Below are 14,501 nucleotides of genomic sequence, written 5' to 3'. Positions count from 1 at the left end.
AATACCAATGCTCGTAGACTGATGCAGACACGGCCTAACTCCCCCACTATCAGCTCCCCATCGGTGTCAGAAGCTCTCCCTCCCCAGCCCTCAGCCCCAGGAACCACTGTCCTCTGCTTCCCCCTCCGGCCCCACCAACTTTTCCTCCCATTTCTGGGTCCCTCGCCCCAGGGGCCAGACACAGGGTCCCACTCACCGCAATGCTCTCCACGAGGGCTGCTTTGGAGACCTGGGGCTCCAGAGAGTCCAGCCCCTGCTGCTGAGCCAAGAAACACAGACATGGGACAACATGGAGGAAGCCGAGCTGTTGGGCCCTGTCCTCCACCAACTAGGAGTTGGGGGGAGGGAAGGGGGGGGGGGGTTAGGTGGGGACCTCCCCAACCCACCTACACCAGCTCCACGGCTCAGGAACCCCATGGAGTTGGACAGGGAAAACCGCCCTGCTTCTGAAACCAGTGTCGCCCTGCACAGACTGGGGTTGTAACTGGGACAGTGTCTGCGGGGAGCAGACACCTTGGCCTGCGTGGGACAAATGCCCCCACTTTGGGGTGCCAGGTAACAAGGGAGAAGTTCCCCCCATTGGGGGTGATGGATTCTCTGGGACAAGACCCCCCTGCGTGGGTGGGGATGGAACAAGAGGCAGGACAGACTCGGGGGCAGCGCAGCTGGGGGATTTTTGTACCTCAGCTCTGCCCTGGAGGTGCTGCTGGATGACCCTGATGGTTTCTTGTTCAGGGGACACATCCTCCTCCTCCGTCTCTTCTTCCTCCTCCTCCTCCTCCTCAACCCACTCCTCTTCCTCCTCCCAGCCCACTGCTGCTGGGCACTGGGGGGGTCTCTGCACCAGGGAGAGAAGGAGAAAGGACAATCCCTGCTGCCACTGGGGGGATGCAGTGTAGAGAAATGGCTCAATGTCCCCCATCCTCAACAAGGAACCCCATGGTATAGAGGGCCCCACCCTGCCCCTCCCATCAGCCTCAGGGCCCCGTAGCCATCAGCCCCCCCCAACATCATCAGGGAAGGCTGGAGCTCCCCCGACTCTGCCCAGCAACCCCTGCCACAGGGTGTGGCTGTGTCACCCCCCCTGGTGTTAGTGGGGCTCCCGTGGCTCAGTCCTGGCACCTTGGTGACCCAATGGGCACAGGGTGTTCCTAGTCCCCCACTGCCCCCGTCCTTCCCCCTGTCCCCAGGGTCTCCCCTCACCTGCACAGAGGGAGCCTTCAACCTCAGGGCTGTCAGACCCCACAGAGGAGCTGCTGGCCCCTCGGGAGTAGGCGGAGCTGCTGGTTCCTGTGCCGGAGCCGCCCAGCTCCTGCTCTGGGCTGGCTGGAGGCTCCTCGGTGGCCAGGCGGGTGGATGGCTTCTGCTGGGCCTTGGGGCTGGGCTGCTGCCTCCTCTGCTTCCTGGAAAGGAAGCCTCAGAGCCACCTTGCCTGGCTCCCGCCCTCTCCTGGGTCCCCACATAGCATCACTCGGGGCCACCTCCATTTGGGACCAGAAGGTGCCTCTGGGCCTGCTAAGGGAACTGGTGGCTTTCTCTTCCTCCAGAAGGTCAGAGAGCTCCTCCGCTTTGCCTGCCCACTGGTCTCTTCCCCGCCCGCGGGGACAGAGGGGCCACTCTCCTCCTGGGCAGACGGACGCTGCTCCCTACTGGCTCCAGAGCCACCTGCCCAGGCTTCCTCCTCAGCATCCGCTTCAGCCGCTCCATCCTGGAACTGAGTGGGGAGCAGCCATGAGTCTGGGCTCAAGGCAGCCTCTCATTAACGGGCCTGCCTGCTCCCCTGCCTACGTCCCCTCTGCTGAGGCAATTCCTCCTCACCACACACCCCACCCCAGGGCAGGGGGGCTGCCGTCCACACGCACTGGCAGCAGCTCACAGCACAGGCTGCTCCCAATGTTCCCAGAGCAATGGGGCTCTCCGTTAGTTTGGACAAGCAGCTCCCTCCACCCCAGTAGGCCCCGCTCCCTCCCAGGCCAGAGAAAGAGCAGAACCCGGACAGTCCTCAATGAAAGTTCGTTCACAAGGTGCCAATCCTAGGAGGGAGGAGTCGCCCTCAGTTCCCACTGATTTCACTGCTTGCGGTTGTGGGTGTTCAGCACCTGGCAGGTTCTGCCCTCCCCAAAGACTCTCGACGTTGGGAACAATCTCCTGCAAGGGAAGTGCTGGGAGCCCTATTGCTGGGCCATTCCCACCACACTGGCGATGGCTCTGGAGACCTCCACTCACTTGCTCTAGATGGGATGGAGCTGGAAGGCAGATGCTCTCTTCCTTGGTCTCCTGCACCCAGGTGGGCTGGAAAGGGTGTTGCACAATGCCCTGCCAGCTGGGTAGGGGGCAGAAGCCAGGAGATCGAAAGTGGCTGTGAAAACAAGACAATGTTTTATTGCCAGGGGATGGATAAACTCAGCCTAGCAACTGGAGGTTCACAACACTGACCTATGGCCAGCAGGACACCCCCCATCTCCAGGTATCCTAGTACCTCACGCACATTCCTGAAGCGTGACGGCCCAAGGGCTCTAGGGCATTTCTTTGGAGGTGTCTCTGCTGTCGTCGTCTTCGCTGTTGTCATGTTCCATTCTATATGATTTTATAAAAATATGCTAATGAGTGTGAATATAAAGTGACTGGACTCTGCTTCATGCAAAAGGTCTCTTGTAAGGTATCATTACAAAGCTTATAATCTACTGAGTGTGTTCATCCTATTTCTATAAATGTATCACTTTTCTATCTGTATCTGGGTGGAAGAGAACAAATGGGGCGGCCATCATGAGAAATCCACTAGCTACCACCTGAGCTGGAACAAAGGCTGTACCAGGGGAAAGGAGCGTGAGGAGGGCTCCAGGGAGGCACGGCAAGGCCCAGCCCAGCCCAGCCCAGCGGCTCCCTTCAGCCCGTTCCTGGCTGAGCGGCTCCCTCCGGCCTGGTTTCGCCAGCCCCGGCCTGGCCCCAGCTAAGCGTCCCAGGCCCAGCCTGGCCACGGCTGTTTTGACCATATATGGCCTGTGACGTTTTGGGTGTAATATAATATCTCATTGGAAGGCGACAGGGCCAGAAAGAGTTAATTAACTCACAGACTGACTTAACCCTTTAAAGACTGGTTAGGAAGATATGTAAAAATCCACTGACTTTCCTTTTGAAAGCTCCAGTGTGGATAGCTTTGAAAAGGTCTCAGATGGAGTAAGAGCTGATAAGAAAGTTGAGCAGCTCTATAACCAAGTGGCTGTGTTTGGCCAGCTGGTTGGGAAGACAATGGTGTTGGAACAGGAATGTCTCCATTCTGATTCTTTAAGTGAGCAGTCTGTGCTTCTGTGTTGATGCAAATTACTTGGCTGGCAGGGAGAGGAAAGACTTGCTAATAGGTGTTACCAAAGAAAGCCCACCCCATCAGCCAGTGAATTCTGTTAAGCAAGAAAAATCAGGGTTTGATCCTTCAGAACAAGTAGGAAAGAGAGAACTTAAGTTTGCAAAGGGAAGCCACAGATTAACCCTAAAAGGTTAACCCAAACCCCAATGGTATTGAGCCAAAGGTGTGGCATGATGACAAAAATGATTGTAGGTGGACACCTGCAATGAATTTGTTGTTATTGCTAATGGTAATTTTTGTAACTAATGTGTTGCTATTACCAAGAACTGTAAAAATGTTCCATCTAGGGTGACCAGATGTCCCCATTTTATAGGGACAGTCCTGATATTTGGGGCTTTTTCTTATATAGGCTCCTATTACCCCCCACCACTGTCCCGATTTTTCACACTTGTTATCTGGTCACCCTAGTTCCATCCCTCCCTTTCAGAGGTCTCTGTGATCTAACCTGTCACAGCTTCTGTGCCTTCTATTTGTTTCCATCACGCTAGGTGTCTGGCTTTCAAGTCTTGCCTACAAGAGGCAGCCAGCCTGTTCTTGTTGGGATTTCTGGAGCTTGTGAGCCAAACTGGCAGCTCCAGCCTTTATAGGCAGAGGCTGGCTGGCATATCACACAATCTCTTTATTACTCGCCTGAGATGGGTCACCTGTTACTTGTGGCTCTGAGTGTCCATATAAGGAAAAATCCCACAAGGTTTGACCATCTATGGCCATCAGGTACCAGTGATGTTAAAGTCCCATCACCACAGTGGTGACCATAAAGCCAGGTGTTTTGACCATCTATGGCCTGCGATGTTATGGGCATAATATAATATCTTATTCAGCCAATCACTCAGACAAACAAGTTGTTTATATTTGCAGAAGATAATGCTGCCCACTTCTTGTTTACACTTCTCTGCACGAGATGTCACAATTGTGTCCTTGGCAATGGAGTGTGATGTCACAGACTGTGTACATCACCATGTAATGACTGACTGCACCCATCACTTTTAAACCACTTGGTTTGCACCCATGCCCTTAATCCTGTCCTAAAATTACCTTTTCATGTCACTGAGCTCTCTTGTTGCTGCGGGGTACTGTAGGTGTGAGGCAGGGCAGGTTGGGAGAAGAAATATTCTTTATCTGAAGAAATGATCTGTGAGAGAAAAACATTTGAAAACTTGTTTACTGAGTAATGTGAGTTCTTCACTCTACCTGATGGCATTTCTCTGTTTGTAACATGAACTTGTGAACACCACATCCAATCAATTCTAAAATTCCAGGAATATTCTAGGCATCAGTGAGCAGAACCATATTGGTTTTGGTGAAAATTGGAACAGGAAATAGACCAGTAGTGCTTAAGTTAGGTTTGGCACCTAACTCCTATTGAAATCGGTGGGTGTTATGCACCTAACCTGCTGGTGGGATTTTCAAAAGCATCTTTAAGCATCTGTTTGCATCTTAAGCACCTAAATACCTTTGAAAATCTGGTCCTTCATCTGTGCCTCAGTTCCCCATCTATAAATGGAGGTTAATACTTCTTTATGCTACTGTTTGCCTATCTTGTCTATTTCTTTAGCTTGTAATTGAGGCACAGGACAATCTCTTACTATGTTTTTGTAATGGGACCCTGAATTTTGGTTGGGACAGCTAAACACTACTGTAAAACAAAAAATGATCAGATCCCTAATATAAAGGCCCACCAATGATCTATTTTTCAGGGCAAGTCACAGGCCCAGCTGTGTCAGAGCAAAGTCTGAGAAACCCCATAGAAAAACAATTATGGATTAACCTGCCCATAGGAGACGTTTCTTCCTGACCCCCATCAGTTAGTGGTAGGCTTATATCCTGAAGCATGAGGATTTATATCCCTTCTACATTTTGTATACCAGCGAAGTTAAGATGATATTATCCATATAAATGTCTAATCCCTTTCTGAATCAGCAGTGTCTGACCCAGGAAACTCAACCCCAATATCCTGAGGAGAGAGAGACACAATCAAACAGAGACTGAGGGCTCCCCCCGCCCTTTATCAACAAGTGAAACCCCCTCCCCACAGGGACATGGCCTGATTTGATTCGCCCCCATGTTAATCCAGCCCAGAGCCTGCCCCCTCGGCTGGGGAAAGTGAGTGAGGCGGGGGGGGGAGCGACAGAGGAGGGGGGATGGGGTGAGCAGGGCGGGGCCGCGGGGAAGGGGGGAGGTGGATCCTGGGCTGCTCTGAAGTTCAGACAGTGCCCGTGTGGGTGACGAGGCTGCAGCCCCTGAACTGCGACAACTCACAGGCTGGGGCCGCCCCTGGGTCCCTGCGCACCCGGGATGGGACATCGCCTGGCCCCGCGGCCCCAGGCTGCCGCGTGTGGGGCTGCTCCCAGGCAGCTCAGCCCCCCCCCCGCTGCTGCCCCCCCCAGGCCCAGCTGGGGGGGGGTGAAGCCCTTTCACTCGGCGCTGCCTCTGCCCCCCCCCAGCCCGGATCCCACGGGCCCGGGACAGGGGCGCGGCAGGGGCTGGTGCCTGGAACTGGGGGCCTGAGCCCCCGCCCCCCCCCGTGAGGAGCCGCCACTCACCGTCCCACCCCAGCGCCCCTCGGACCGGCCCCGCCCTGCCCGCCGGCTGTCCCCGAGCCGCGTCCCCCACCCCCCCCCGCTCCGGGACCCCCCAGCAGCGCCGTGGTGGGTCCCACTGGTGCCACCTGCGGGGACTGAGCCGCGCAGCCCCCCCGGCCACCAGCGGGATTCGAATCCCAACGGCCCCAGCGCGCGCCCGGGGGGGGGGGGCGAGGGAACCGGGGCCTCCCTCCACGCGCCGACTCTCTGTCCCGCGCTCTCTCCGCCAATCAGTGAGCGGGGAGGGGCGCGGCGAAGTGAGGAGTTACGGCCAATAGAGGCCGCGTGTGAGAGAGAGACAGAGAGAGAGAGAACTACGCTTCCCAGAGTGCATCGGGAGGGGGCGCGTTGTCTGAGCAAACTGTCCATCACTTCCGCTCTGAGACGAGCCGGGAACTACAACTCCCAGCCTGCCCCGGGGCGCCTCCGTCCTCTCCAGCCCAGGTGAGGGCGGGTCCCTGGGTCAACCTGACACCTCCCCCCCCCCAACGCAACTCCTCATCCCCGCCCCGCCCCCCTCCGGCTCCTGACGCAAAGGCGCGTGTCCCGGGCCCTGCCCCCCCAGCCTGCTTCTCCCTTGGCCTCGTCTCTTCCCACTGGGGGGGGGCTGTTGGATGGAGCCATATGGAAATAGGGGGGAGGGGCAGGGCTTGGGTTAGGGTTCTCCCCCCAGCTCTGGGAGGGGAGTGGGAGATAGGGGGTAGAATGGGGGAGGGGCAGGGCTGGGAGCCAGGACTCCTGGGTTCTCCCCCAGCTCTGGGAGGGGAGTGGGGTGAGGAGGGTAGAGCGGGGGAGGGGCTGGGGTGCCTGCTGCCCTCGCGGTGACCAGCAGTGCCCCCCCCTCCAGCTTGCCCCCCAACCAGGCGCTGGGTGTGTTGGTGCCTGGAGCCGCCCCTGGTTCCAGCCCCTCTGCCCAGGCAGCTCCCCCAGCCTGACACACACACCCAGCCCCTGCACCTGCCCCACCCCAGGGCTCCTCAGCCCAGAGGGGAGCCCCCCGGCTGAGTGGGGAATCAGAGCCCCCCCCCGAAATTACCCTGGGACCAACATGATCTGCCTCCACCCTGCCCAGTTCTGCATGTATTCGAAGTGAGTCAGTTTCCCTGTCCCAACATGTGTCCTGTCCTGTGTCTCTTCTCCTCCCCAGTTCCTTCCAAACCCCCCCATTTCCCCTGCACCCCGTGCTGGGTCTCTGCCAACCCCCTTTCCTCCTGACCCCAATATCTCCCTGCCCCTACAGGTCTATAGGGCTGGATCCCTCCCTCCCCCCTTCTCCCCTCATTTCCTGCCTCTGGGGGTCTATGGAGATGGGTCTCTCCTCCCTCCATCCCCTCTCCTGCCCCCCCATATCCCACTGCCTCTAGGGGTCTATGGGGCTGGGTCTCTCCTCCCTCCATCCCCTCCCCTGCCCCCAATATCCTGCACAGCATATCCTGGGGGTGACTCAGATGCCCTGGACCAACATTTCACAAACCTCCACCCCACATGTCTCTTCTCTCCCCCAGCTCCCTCCACCCCACCCCATTTCCCCTGAACCCCAGGCTGGGTCTCTGCCAACCCCCTCTCCTCCTGACCCCAATATCTCCCTGCCCCTAAGGGTCTATGGGGCTGGGTCTCTCCCTCTCCCCATCCCCTCATCCCTTCCCCCAATATCTCCCTGCCCCAGTCTGTCTATGGGGCTGGGTCTCTCCCTGAAGCCCCGCCCCCAGCGCGGGGCTCACAGACAATCCCCGCCCAGCGGCTGTGACGTGAGGTGACGTGTTCACTCTCTGCAGGCGACTCGTTCACTGGAGACCAAAACGACAGAAGGTGTCACGTGTCTATGGGCGGGGCTATGCAGATGAGCAGTGTCTGGTGGCAGGACGCAGAGCAGCGAGAGGAACCGAAGGAGCCCGGCGGAGAGAATTCTCTGCTTGTGGCCAGAATCCGGTGTGGGGAGTTCGTGCGGTGGGTGCCTGCACCGGAGTCACTTCGGGGCAGTGATTGCCACTGAGCTATGTATTGACCAAGGGCGTGTGACTGGGGTGTGGTGCCTGGCGGGGAACGGCTCATGGTGAGAAGGAAAAAGGTGGGAGCAGCAGATCCTGTCCTAGCAGGGGCCTATGTGGGATTTCTTTGCAACCATGAGTGGGCTTGTTGCGGGGGCAACTAGACAACGCCCCCCTTGATTCTGGTGGGCGGGGCTTCTATTGTCTGCCTTTGGGATGGTGGGGTCCATAATGGAACAGCCCACGGTTGGGGGTGGGGGGGTTGAATCATGTTTCTGAAGTGGGAGAGCAACTTCCCCGGCTCCCACTCACTCTCCACTAGGGGGCTGGGCTGGGATCTCTAGGGAGGGAAGCACAGAAAAAAACAGTCTCCCCAATGGAAGCCAGGAGTCCTGGCTCCCAGTCCCCCTGCTCTAGACCCCCTCCACTCCCAGGGCTGGAGATAGAACCCAGGAATTCTGACCACCAAACCCGCCACCCGCTCTGACCACCAGACGTCACACTCCCCTTTTAGATCCGAGGCCTGTAGTGTGCGGGTGGAGCTGGCTGCCAGTGGAGGCTGAGCACCTATTTTTTCTCTGTTGGTTCTGCAGCCCCGTAGCTCCCATGGAGTTGCTGACTTGGCTCCTTTCGCACTCTAGAGAGGAGAGGAAGCAGGGCTATGGCTGATCTATGGGGCACCAGGTGAGTGGCAGACGGTTCAAGTGCTGAGAATTTGCCTGACCCCTCAGGGACCCAGTGTGAGGGGGTGTCCCAGGGATCTCTATGAAAGGAGCAGAACAGGATTTACTTGGGGTGGGGAGAGAATTGAGAGTGTCTCAGGGGGTTGTACAGAGGTGTTGCCTGGGTTCGAGACTGGCTAAAACACAGGCCTCGCTGTGATCAGGATTTGAACTTGCATAGGGGAACTCTATTGGATTTCAACTCCAATGCCTTAACCACTCGGCCATCACAACTGCGAGCACAAAACTGCCCCCATGCCAGAGAAACTGGTAAAGAATCACAATGCGCAGGCGTGAAATCATCTGAACTACAGAATTCCCACCGCAAACCTGGCCCCCAAAGCACAGGGAGGATTGGGGGTTTGTTCTCTTTGCTTAGCCATGTGCAGTCGCACAGAGAGCGCGTTTAAAAGTAGACATCTCAGCTCAAGCTCAATATCGGGCTCTGGGAGCCCTCAAGGTTGGGAGGGAGTTTAGCAAGCAAAAAAGGTAAAATGGCAGTGGAGTATTACCCTGAACTCAACGGCATTTCTCCATTGGTCTGTCTGCTTTGGGGCAGGGACAATAACACGTCCTGCTGCATTCGTTATTTCAAAGGGCAGTTTAGGATTTTCATTCTCACACACGGTGCACAAAGCAGGACTCAACCCTCGGTGCAAACTAAATGAACCACTCAGATTCTGGCAGCCACAATGAGCCATTTGGTGTGAGAGCCCAGACCTGCCCCTGTCCTAGATAGAGGGGGGTCATCTGTGACAGGCTGGACCACTGACCTATCAGCTCTTAACTCCCAAACTTTCAGTAACTCTATCATCAGAGCCTGTGAGTGTAATTTAAACCATGAGAACAGCTATACTGGGCTGGACCAAAGGCCCACCCAATGCTGTGTTTTGTTCTCTGACAGTAGCTAATACCAGGTACCCCAAGAGTTACTTAACAAGGCACTACTGGTAGTTGAACCCAGGATCTCCTGTTTATAAGGTAGGTGCTTTAAGCCAGCTAAGCCATGGTGCCTGCTTATAACTAAGCCACAGTGTCTGCCCACAGCTGACTCCCTGCCAGCCCCACTGGGGCCTGACACGCTTTGCATGTGTTTGGATACTGCAAAGCAGAGGAGCAGGTGACGTTTTCCTTGCAAGCTGTGTGTGAGTGTGAATCTTTGGCCAGGTCTGCACTAATTCTTTCAGCAGAATTATATTGCTCAGGTGTGTGAAAAACAGACAACGCACCCTCGTTCGGCAGCTTGTGGCTGGTGCACACACTGCAATGCCACGTCTGGCGACAAAACTGCCGTTTTGGTGACAAAATAAAAACACCTTGATGAGAGGCCTAGAGCTTTTTGCAGCAAACTTCAAGCGATAAATTGTCAGTGTAAATGCTGCTGGTCATTATATCACCATGACTGGTCGCCACCAGTATCCCACCATGCCTGCTGTGATCTCGCCTGCCCTGTATTTCTGCTACAGAGGCTGGGCCCCTCCCCTTTCAGTGTCCCCCTGCTCCAAGGGAAAGTTCTGACAGCTGAGCCGCTATCTACACCGGGATTAGCTTGATAGAACTGCATTGCCAGCCTAAGTAATGTAATTACACCAACCTAATTTTGTAGTGTAGACCTGTCCAAAGAATCACACACACACCTTGGGAGCAAAACGTCACCTGCTCCTCTGCTTTACAGAATCCAATCACGAGCAACACTTGTCAGGGCCCAGTGGGGACTGGCAGAGAGTCAGGTGTGTGCAGACACGATACTGTAAGTAACAGCAGGCACTATGGCTTAGCTGGTTAAAGCACCTGTTTTGTAAACAGAAGATCCTGGGTTCAACTCCCAGTGGTGTCTTGGGGAGTGGCTTTTAGGGCACCTGGTATTGGCTACTGTCAGAAGACAAAAATCAGAGCTACATAGACTCCTATGCTGCCCCTTCCTCCTGCCCTTATGGTCATTACAAAGTGGCAAGGCAGAGCCCTCCCATTTTTAAAAGTCCTGGGGTGTTGTTCCCCCCTGTTCAGGCACCCCTGGGGCCCTGCACGTCACACAGCTCTCCCTGATTTCAGCTGTTAGTGAGGGAGCCTCACTGCTAGCGCAGACTGGGCAGTTTGTTGCATGAGAGACACTGTCCCAAAGCAGGACTAATGCTTAGAGCTGGTTATCAGTGATTTGAGATCTGTTGGTCTGCAGCAAGACTCTCCATTGACTTTTAACCAGCTCTGTTACTACACAGGGAAGAACAAAAGGGTCAAATGGTGCCTGGAAGCCTTAAGAAGGATCCACCCCACCGAGTACAACACTTGTCGCTACCTGCTCTCAAGCTCCACAGAGACTGTTTATCAGCCTAGGGAACTGGGAGAAGAGCAATTAATAGGTGCTCCAGTGGTGCAATTGGTTAGCACACAGTACTTATAGGGCAGTGCTGAGAGGAGCTATGCTGAGGTTGTGAGTTCAAGCCTCACCTAGAGCACTGGTTTTCATTAGCCAAGTGGCATCACCCCCTCATTTGGTCCTGTGGAAGGTAGAATTCCAGCCCAGGGACACTGAGGAGGGGAGGAATCAAAAATGCCCCCTTCACTTATTACCTCCTCTCCAGAGCACAGGTCAGAGTCTACAATCCTTTCTCCTGCCCAGCCCCTGTGCCAGGATCCCTCAAGCAGAGCCTGGAGTCCTGCCCCTGGCGTCTGTACTATTGACAAAGACTAAATGACAGGGACAAAACACTCAAATCCCGCCTGGTGCGGGGAGCCAGGTTTGCTCTTCAAATTCTGTCGCTGGTACATTTCCATGTCCCATAACAGCATTTAATGGGAAGCTGCCTGCAGAACAGTTACACTGCACAGAGCTCCTGCGGAGGAGGGGTGGGAATTAGTAACATTTTGAGGATCGTTTGGGAAATGAGCCTTTGCTGACAAGGTTTGTCTCTGTTCATATTTCACCTTCAGGTGTTATGTTGAGGGATCTTTAGTGTATTTTTGTGAGGTTAATAACTATCTCCTCAACTTTTTTTACTCAACTTAAAAATTGGTGTCACTTGATTTTTGCATCTCCCTGTGAAAATACAACTGACACGTGTGGCTTTCTACAGGGGGTCATGATGTTATAGTTGGGGAATTCAGTCTCTGTACTTGTGGGGGGGGGCTGCCTTTTTACAGCTGCCTCAGGGCCAGGCACACCGGGCTGTTAGCTGCACCCACTGTCCTTGCCAGGGGCCCCTGCTGAACCCTGGGCGGCTGCACTGCCGTGCTGGGGTGACTCTGCAGGGGGAGAAGCTGCTGTGGAGCAATGTAGAGCAGGTGCAGGAAGGAGACGGGGTCACTATTCACATTCTGACCTGCACAGTTTTCCAAATTTGGGAATGTCCGAGAACAATTCTAAGGGGAAGGTGAATGCAGAGCAGTGACACTGGAGATGCCCAGACCTCCAATCGGGGCGGCGTGGAAATTAATAATGGGAAGATCATTTGTGAAATTAGTTGTCACTGACAAGCTTTGTCTCTGTTCCTATTTCACGCTATGGTGTTAGTTAGAGGAATCAGTGCAGATTTTTACTATATTAATTAAACACTTAATTTTATTTAACCAAGCCAAAAACTTGGTGTCACTTATTTTTTCTCTGGCCTAGCAAGAATGAATTGAATTTCGTGATTTTCTGGAAAGTGCAGAGAGATTGAATGTGGGGAATTCAGTCTCTGTGTTTGTGAGCTGATGTTTTCCTCTCACAGGTCAGTACCTGCATTGAAATACCAAGAGGGATCTAAGGGCTGGTGTACGCTGGGCACTGAACTGGCAGAGTGACGTCTCTCAGGGTGTGAACCCCCCCCCAACCCATAGAGTTAAGGTGACCTAAGCCCTGGTTAGATAGTGCTAAAGAAAAGGAAGAATTGTTCTGTCCATGTAAGTATTACAGGGATGAGAAAAACCCTCCAGTCACTGTCTACTCCAAAGTGCTATAGCAGTGCCACAGCAGCGTTTTAAGTGTAGACAGAGTGAAAGTAGATCTGGCTCCAGTTTGCACTGTGGATGCTCAGGCACTAAGACTACAGTAATAATAACAACAGCGCAGTGCTTGCGTAGGTGGGAGGATTTGAACCTGCACGGAGAGACCCCAATGGATTTCTAGCCCGTTGCCTTAACCACTTGGCCACAACTACTCAATACACAGTTGTTTCACTACATGATGATTCTGTTCTCACTGAATTGTCACTTCAAATTGCTCAGACCAGCTTCCCCAGCACACTCATGACTGCACATCAGTGTAAGTGTGTCCTGGCCTGAACAGTGAGAATTCCTGCCCATTTCCCTTCCAGCTGGAGCAGGATGAGAGTGTGTCTGTGTGAATGACATTGCTGTAGATTGTTGTTCATTCCCCACTCTGACAATTCAGACAGTCCCTTTCCTAGTCAAATCTCCAGCACATCATTCCAATAGCAGGTGGCAGGATTTCTCTGGGGCACTGAGGGCTGGTGCATGAACTCAGCCTTGCATTCCATCCCTGATGTTTCATGGACTAACAACAGCAGCAGAAAGAAAGAGCCGAGCCAATACCTCCCTGGCAGGGATGGAGGTGCCATGTCCCCTCTGTCTGACCGTCGCCATTGCAGGAGAGAAGGGTTCACTGGAATCGAACGCCCTGGCTCAGACCAGAGACACAGGGAGATTTTGCTGTTCATGGATCGGTGCAAAGGAAATTGTCTCTCTGTGTGAAACTGAGGAGGGAAATGAAACGTTCACATGGTGGCCCAATGCCCTAAGGAATGTGGGTGAAGGACTCTGGTTGAGAAATTATTTAACAGGAATTGGTATCAATGTATTGCCATGATTAAAATCTAAGGCTAAAAGGCAACCATTGTTGTTGGTACTTGTACCTGTGTAGGGACACCCCAGTGGGTGTCAAGTCCACTGCCTTCACCAGAGGCGGTAGATTATTTTATCAAGGTACAAATTTCTTGGTCAAGGCCTAGGCTCCAGAGAAAACAATACACGGCTGATAAGAAGAAGTACATAAAAGATTTTGAAGCCACCATGGGCATAACTATGATGTGTCGTGTTTCACTCATTATACCTGGCACCACCTCCTTTCCCTTTAGCCTTGTAGTTGACCAAGGGCAAAGCTGAACATCTCCTCAGATACCAGGGAGTGTTTATGTCCATTCCTGCGAGCTACACAGGGGTTTGATGTTGCTGCTTTCAGTCCTCTGGCTCTGCCAGGATAAGGAACAATTCAGGCTGTCACTGAACTGAAGGAGGAAGATCAGTTTTTGACAGGGAGAGGGACGCCTCCTCTTAAAGGTGTTTGTCTGGCTGGCAGTCCTGGTTCCCAGGTCTCGCTTGTGAGGCTCCAGCAGTTTTGGGACCGGGTCACTCCCTTGGCCCCGCCTGCTGCCCCCAGGCACTCCCCCCCCAGGGGCCCCGTCAGTGCAGCGGAGCTGAGCAGCGTCTGCCTGCTCGCTCCAGTGGCTGCCGGCCCCTCCGCATGGAAGGGCAGGGCGGGTCTGTGCCTCCACGCACTGCCCCCACCCCAAGCCCCTGCAGCCAATGGGACACTGCGGGGGTGATGCCTGCGGGTAGCAGCACGCGGAGGCTCCCCAGCCCACCCCGCCTTGGAGCCCCAGGTAAGCGCCTCACTCCTGACTCCCTCCCAGAGCCTGCACCCCGGTCCACACACGCCTGCCCCCAACTCCCTCCCACAGCCTGCGCCCCCTCCCTCCACACACCCCCTCCCGCCTGCCCCAATCTCCCTCCCAGAGCCTGCACCCCCACCCCTCCTCCTGTTCCCCCACCCCCTGTCCCAGCCCAGAGCCCGCACCCAGCACCCAAACTCTCAGAGCCGTACAAGGAATTTTTGTGCCCGAGGCAA

The 14,501-nt window shown here is 54.7% G+C and overlaps 1 long non-coding RNA gene and 2 other non-coding genes across 3 annotated transcripts; 2 read left to right on the top strand and 1 right to left on the bottom strand.

Moving 5' to 3' along the window:
• Positions 1-2,424: 2,424 nt before the first annotated feature.
• LOC123359836 lies at positions 2,425-5,331 on the bottom strand. Its single transcript, XR_006575927.1, has 3 exons — positions 5,133-5,331; positions 4,400-4,496; positions 2,425-2,577 (listed from the first exon to the last, which is right to left on the bottom strand). It is a non-coding gene; the product is annotated as an uncharacterized LOC123359836 (long non-coding RNA).
• A 5,088-nt stretch (positions 5,332-10,419) lies between these two features.
• Positions 10,420-10,493, top strand: TRNAT-UGU. The gene has a single exon. It is a non-coding gene; the product is annotated as a tRNA-Thr (tRNA).
• A 525-nt stretch (positions 10,494-11,018) lies between these two features.
• Positions 11,019-11,112, top strand: TRNAI-UAU. The gene is made up of 2 exons: positions 11,019-11,056; positions 11,077-11,112. It is a non-coding gene; the product is annotated as a tRNA-Ile (tRNA).
• Positions 11,113-14,501: the final 3,389 nt, after the last annotated feature.

Source organism: Mauremys mutica, unplaced genomic scaffold (genome assembly GCF_020497125.1).
Source record: "Mauremys mutica isolate MM-2020 ecotype Southern unplaced genomic scaffold, ASM2049712v1 Super-Scaffold_100198, whole genome shotgun sequence".
NCBI classification, from domain to species: domain Eukaryota; kingdom Metazoa; phylum Chordata; order Testudines; family Geoemydidae; genus Mauremys; species Mauremys mutica.
Note: the sequence above shows the minus strand (reverse complement) of the source record. Positions and strands in the feature narration are given on the sequence as shown.